This window comes from Haliotis rufescens, unplaced genomic scaffold (assembly GCF_023055435.1).
Source record: "Haliotis rufescens isolate VD_foot unplaced genomic scaffold, xgHalRufe1.0.p SCAF_158, whole genome shotgun sequence".
In the NCBI taxonomy this organism is placed as follows: Eukaryota; Metazoa; Mollusca; class Gastropoda; order Lepetellida; family Haliotidae; genus Haliotis; species Haliotis rufescens.
The window spans coordinates 219,944-226,871 of NW_025963844.1; the positions used below are offsets into that span (position 1 = coordinate 219,944).

General features: G+C 40.2%; 1 long non-coding RNA gene across 1 annotated transcript; it reads right to left on the bottom strand.

Moving 5' to 3' along the window:
* Window positions 1-3,062: 3,062 nt before the first annotated feature.
* Window positions 3,063-5,373, bottom strand: LOC125371718. Its single transcript, XR_007221512.1, has 2 exons — window positions 5,267-5,373; window positions 3,063-3,278 (listed from the first exon to the last, which is right to left on the bottom strand). It is a non-coding gene; the product is annotated as an uncharacterized LOC125371718 (long non-coding RNA).
* Between the last annotated feature and the right edge of the window lie 1,555 nt (window positions 5,374-6,928).

The window sequence follows — 6,928 nt, forward strand, 5'->3', positions numbered from 1 at the left end:
ACCCACAATCATAGGTTTCTGGCGTGCCCAAGGGACGCAACACACGGTTCTACTACAAAGAAGGGAAATTAGTGAGGGAAGCCGAAGAGAGGAGAGATACTAGAAAAGATGAAGCTGCACACGAGTGAGTGAGTAAGTGAGTGAGTTGGGTTTAATGCCGCTTTTACCATTATTCCAGTTATATCACGGCGTGTCAGCTTAATGTGGGAGGAAAGCCCGAAGTGATGCAGGTCTAAGACGTTTTCCACTTCGGTGAAACCCAAGAGCACCGGGTATGGTGCTGACAAACCTAGAAACATAATCAGGGTGAACCGTGATTCGAACCAAAATCATAGGTTTCTGGCGTGTCCAAGGGACGCAACTCTGCACAATGAATCGCGGCGCCTTAGACGACTGGGCCACCCGTGCCCCCAAGCTGCACAGGAAAGCATATCTGGGGGCACAGAGGGTGAGAGAGAGGAAAGACAACAGGATGAGAGACGGGATACGCGCTCGAGGTCACAGAGGTCAGCAGTAGGGAGACAGAGAAAGGGGTGTGGCCAGGGTTTTTACGCTGATTTTACTGCTCATCAAGAGAACCCATCAAGTGAGAGAAGCGACAGTAATAATAGCTTTATTAACTTTATCTTCTGGAATGTCTCAGGCATAATATATGAGTTAACAGATAAGGACTTTGTCAAATATGTGAACAAATTTGATGTAATTGTTGTAACCGAAACTTGGTTGGATAATGTAGAGGATGTGAAGATCACTTTCACAGACTTTACCCTTTACATTTAAGATGCTGATAGACTTTCTAAGATGACATTGTTGAGCTGAAAACTACTAATCAGTAGTTTTTGTTGAACTTCTGTTCAAGATCCAGCCATCTTTCATCACCTTCAATGAAACAGTGATAGGTTGTTGCTTGTGAGACAAAATTGGTCATGTGATGCTGTAAGAGTCTTTTTTTGTCTATGAATTAAACATGTTTAATATTTACAGAATGAAATTTTTACTTTATTAGTCCTCGAAATTGGTGGCTACTTTCTTTTGCCTTTCAGTGCATTTTAGAAGGAGTTGATATAGCCTACTTGTCTGACATACCCAGCGTTAGAAATTGGCACTAATCCTGTGGTCCTTGCCAAACTGCCCAATAGTTAAGGTATCATAAGGATTAGTAGAAATTTTCCATTTTTAAGGGGTTTGCTATATGTTATCATTATAAGTTATATCACTTAAACTGTTACTTTCTACCGCTGTTTACCCATATTAGAAATAATGGAACCAAGTTGTTCAGGCTAACGGGCGAGGGATTCAGCCAATTGGCTGCCCCACATACCACTAATGAGTGAAATCATCTAATGGTGACATCTTTTTAAGAGAAATCTCATCTACAGCCATTAGACAGAAAACATTTTTTTTCAGAAGAGTTGGATTTTCATTTGGACGACAGTAAGTTGTGATAGTGCTTTCGTGCATGTGCACTACAAATGCTTGCGTTGATAGTACATGTTTGTATATGCATGGATTCAATGTAATCTGGACCCATGAAGATCCGGGGTGGAATAGGTCTTCAGCAACCCATGCTTGCCGTAAAAGGAGAATAAGCTTGTCGTACGAGGCGACTAACGAGATCGGGATCTCTTTGCATGCCGATGCATGGTAAAATATGTAATGGTATCAAATGGATATATCAAGATTTGAGATTGGAAAGAACTGCAGGAAATGTTACACTGGAGGTTCATAAACATTATAAAGGAGTATGTCAGGTAACATTTAATATCCATGACGATGTACCCACCCATGAAGATCCAGGTAAGAAATACTCTTCAGCAACTGATGCTTGCAGTAAGAGGCTACTTTGCTTTCAAGAGGAGATCCGGGGTAGAATGGGTCCTCAGCAACCCATGCTTGCCGTAAAAGGCGACTATGCTTGTCGTAAAAGGCGACAAACGGGATCGGGTGGTCAGGCTCACTGACCTTGTTGATGCATGTCATCGTATCCCAATTTCGTGGATCGATGCTCATCATGTCAATCACTGGATTGTCTGGTCCAGACTCGATTGTTTACAGACGGCTGTCATAAAGCTGGAATATTGCTGCGTGCTGCGTTAAACAACAAACAAACAAGCGTTCAAGAGGCAACTAACGAGGATCGGGTGGTCAGGATTGCTGACTTGGTTGATGCATGTCTTTATATGCCAATTGCGTTGATCGATGCTCATGATGTCAATCACTGGATTGTCTTGTCCAGACTCCATTATTTACATACGTCATATACCTTACGTCATATAGCTGGAATATTGGTGAGTGCGGCGTTAAAGAACAAACAAAACAAAAAATCAACAAAAACTAAGTATGGCCAAAGAATAGGAAAATTGTCACTTTTGAGAGCTATGACAGAAGCTTCAAGTTTTTCAAAGCAGAAACTATTGAGGTTGACAGTGTTGCAAATGTCTCATATTATTTACTCTTGTAAACTGAAAATATACATTGATATCTGTGACCACACGGAAGTAAGCTGTATCACGCCGGCTTGTATGTGATATCAAGTCATGATCACACAAACCAGTGACCGAAAGCATGAGCAAGAATCTTGTTTTTGGCTCTTATGGCATGCAAAGGATACCAAGGACCTATTATACTCTGTGGAAATCCTAGTTTCCTACAGGGTTCATTTGGAATGGCGAAAAACCTTCTTTAATGTAGACATTCCATTAGAAGTGTCATTATGGTCTGGTCGCATTCTTTTAATAGAGAGCTGTAGTTCAATAATTACAATCAGGTTAGGTTTGTCCACTGTCAAGCAGTTTAGTCATTTCAAAATCGTCCCTGTCCACAGTGGCGGAATTCATTCTTGATGTTATTTCATTTAAAAAAACGTCAATGATTGTGCATACAATATTAAAAGATGCGCTAATCTATACCTCATGATGTATAAACCTACTTGGTTATTAGATCTAACCTAGACTTACTGCCAGACAAGAACCAGAGTTCTGTAGCATCGTTTTAGGATGTTATTCACGCTTTTGATAATTTAGGAGGCACTAACATTGATAAAATACAACAGCAAAAAACAGTTTGAACAACAAAAACATTTATTTATACAACTGAAACCATATGGAAATAATAAACAAGACAAAAAGTTAATGAATCCAACAAAATATCCTGGAACTTGTCCCAAGGAAAGCTTTAAACATTGTTGCTGGAGGTGAAGACTCTTTTGACCACTCGGATGACACGGGACATCATGGCTCTCAGGAAGGATGGCTGGGAGGATTTGTGTTTCTTCCTCACTGCCAAAATCTCAAATAAGTCAGTCTCAAGTTAGTGTCAACCATATTATTGTCATGACCATCACAAAGATTGTATCAATTTATTTATGACTTATGAAAGCTAGGAAATAATTAGCAAGGAAGAAATATTTCCTAAATATTTCCGAATTGTATTTGGATGGTACAGTACACAAATTATTATCATTATTATCCTGTAAACTAATTAGTTCTGCAGATATATAGTATACCAGTATATTATTGACCAGTTTCACCAAATTCAATTCAATGTTAGGAAGCCTAGGCCTGTTTTGGTAAGAAATCGTTTGAGAACTTCATAGCATGCTGTTACCAAGCAACCATAATAACATGGCCTGTGATGTTCCACAAAATCAGCATCAAGAGCACATTAAATACATTTTTGTTTCAAGACCAGGGAGACAGGTGCTGAAAATCATGTCCAGGTCTTATGGCCCATAGTCTACTGAGTTAGGACTTCTCTTCAAAAACTTTCCTTTTCATGTTCTTACCATCCCTATTTTAGTGTGTGTGTGTGTGTGTGTGTGTGTGTGTGTGTGTGTGTATGTGTCCCTATATATATATATTCATGGGTTATTATTGAGTGTTCTATGAAATTTGAACATTTAAACTGGCAAATCTGAAAACAGATTGGCTGAAGAGTGGCACAGCAGTTAGTGTTCGCTTGTCACACCCTGATCAGTTTCGATTTCTAACATGAGTAATTTGTGAAACCTATTATTGGACTACGATATTTAACTATTGCATACGATATTCGCCAAGTTGTCAGAGACCTAAGGAGATCTACAAACGTAGAATCAGAATGCAGAATTGTGTAATGTGACTCGTAGCTTTAGGTTATGTTTGAGTTTGTTCCATACGTAAGGAGGCTCCTACACTAATAATAGAATAAAGCAACCAACAACAATTTTAACAACAAAATTTACTAATCATGCTAATGAAAGAACAACCAAATGGGAATGATAACTAATTTGCCAAAGTGTCCATAAAAAAAGAGGAAAGGGGACTTCTCAGACTGTTACAAATTATCATTTTAAGCATCGTTTTTGTTGGAGGTGAAGACTCTCTTGACCAGACTGATGAAGCGGGACAGCAAGGCTCTCAGGAAGGACTGGGATGGGAGGGGTTGTGTGTCTTCCTCACGGCCGAGATCGATCTCCACAAAGTCGGTGTCAACCATAATGACGTGGCCGGTGATGTTGACAGAAACAGAGACAGGGGCTGGGTCGGGGACAGAGGTGTAGGAGGTTGGGAGGGTGGACAGGGGTTCAGGGTGGTACACACAAGGACGCTGGTGGGGAGAGAAGTGGAAAGAGAGAAATGATGAGACAAACGTGATACTGACACTAGTGATAGATAGGGTGCGGTGTATATTTAGTTGGGACATACAAGAGGTTATGGAACATCAACACTTTGACACACTGAGATTTAGACAAGGATCTGTTGTAAAAGTTAGTCATATTCTGTTTCTACAACCCTAGCACACCTACTCGACGTGGGACAGGAGTGGCAGCAGGGGTGAAAGCCGGGTGAAACATCCTCTCTGTGTGGGGGAGAAGTGAAAATAAATAAAACATGTACACTCTTGTTTACACTGTAAAGTCATTAAAAACGTAAGCTTGTAAGTATATACCATATACCGGTAGGTCTATATATATCTATACACGTTCGTGTCAGTTGTATTTATTTATTTCGTTCTATTTGTTAGTGTGCTTTTCACCTGGGGCAGGACAAAATCACTATTTATGTAAGCATTGGCCATTGAAGAAATTGAAGTACATAGAAGAAATATAAAATGCGAGGAAACGGGTTTAGTATATATTGAGAAACGTTGAAGTACGTTGAAATTTCTATAGGCCTAGTTATAGACTTTAGTGATGAGAGTATAGAGACCTTGGCATCAACCTGACGGTAGCCGATTATATAACCACAGGGTGAAACGTAATCAACATAAAACTGTGACACATTGGTACCTTGAACACAGCTATTTGACTGCATGTTTAAAAACTCAAGCGATTCTCAAAATACAAGGCAGGTTATAGATTGAGAACAAAGAGACAGCAGATGCGGCAACATAAAATGGCGTCGTTTTGCTGATATCGGTAGCTTGGCAACGATCGGCACCAACGGAAGGGAGATAACTCTCAGTTTCAAAGTATAAGTTAATACCACTAATTTGATGTGGCGTTACGTGTATTTAATATTCTATGACTAATTAATTCATAGTCGAATTAATATATGAGTGTCCACTTTAGGATTTGTGAACAGGAAAAGGCTACGATTATTGAACCTTATTTTCGTGTATTCTTTTTGGAAATGTGGGGGTGCTAGATGAATGCAAACAGTTATAGGGCGGGATGTTTTCCCTATATAGGATTGTCCAGTTACATTCAATTTTATGAACTACACCTTTAGGTTCTTGGCGTTTAGTTGTGTTTCTGCCGTTGTCCCTTCTTAGAGAATTGAGGGGGGTTGATCTGGCGAAGTCGGGGTCAATATTGGGGTTGAAGGCTGATGATATGGGGCAATCCTATGTAGGTGAAACATCCCGCCCCATCAACACCAGAATCAAAGAGCACAAAACTTCAACCATCAAATCCGACAGTAAATCAGCCATTCGGACCATATCAGCAACTGCCCTAATCACAACATGAACCGCCCAAATCCTCTCCAACAACTCCAGGACTTCACAAAAAGCAAACTAAGAGAAGCAGTCCACATTCGCCGCCACAACCATCAATCAACAGAGATCAAGGCCATTTCATCCTATCCGCCTACTGTGAACTCATCTAGCAATAGCGACCCCTCCTATGTATACTTATCCTGTTTAAATGGCTTCCTTATCATGTGTATTATTTAACTTACTCATGTTTATCTCTTTCATGTATGCAATTGTTTGTTACTGTTAATCCTCCACCTTCAATATATATTTTGTACCATTTCATTATTCAGCCTTGCTTGACAACGGCATAAGGATCTATACCGAAACGTCGATGTTACAGTAAAATAAAGAAGTTGTTATCCATAAATTGTGTGTACATTGTCATCCGTCAACTTCTAAGTGAGTGAGTGGGAGTTGGGTTTGACGAAGCTTTTAACAGTCTTCCAGTTATATCACGGCACGTCAGCTTAATGTGGGCAGAGACCATATAATAGATATGGTCTCTGATGTGGGAGGAAAGCCCGAAGTGATGCAGGTCTCAGGCGTTTACCACTTCGGTGAAACCCACGAGCACGGGTATCATGCTAACAAAGCTAGAAACATAATCGGGGCGAACCTGGATTCGAACCCACAATCATAGGTTTCTGGCATGCCAAAGGGACGCAACTCTGCACAGCGAATCGCGGCGCCCTAGGCGACTTGGCCCTCCCAACTTTTAAGTTATGCTTATCGAACAATTCCCTCAAAACCTTGTGAATTTATAATACCACTACTATGAATCCAAGAACGCTGAAACAGGAAAAATAATGTAATATTATATGGAGTGCCTGAATTACAACATGAATCATATATGGTGTGTAAGGAGAAAGTTCTGGAAGTACTGAAGATAGAGAAGAAATTCCCCCGCTCAATTCCAGAGATGTAGAAACGTGCACATCGGATGCCGACGAAGAAGCCTAAAATAAACCTTATC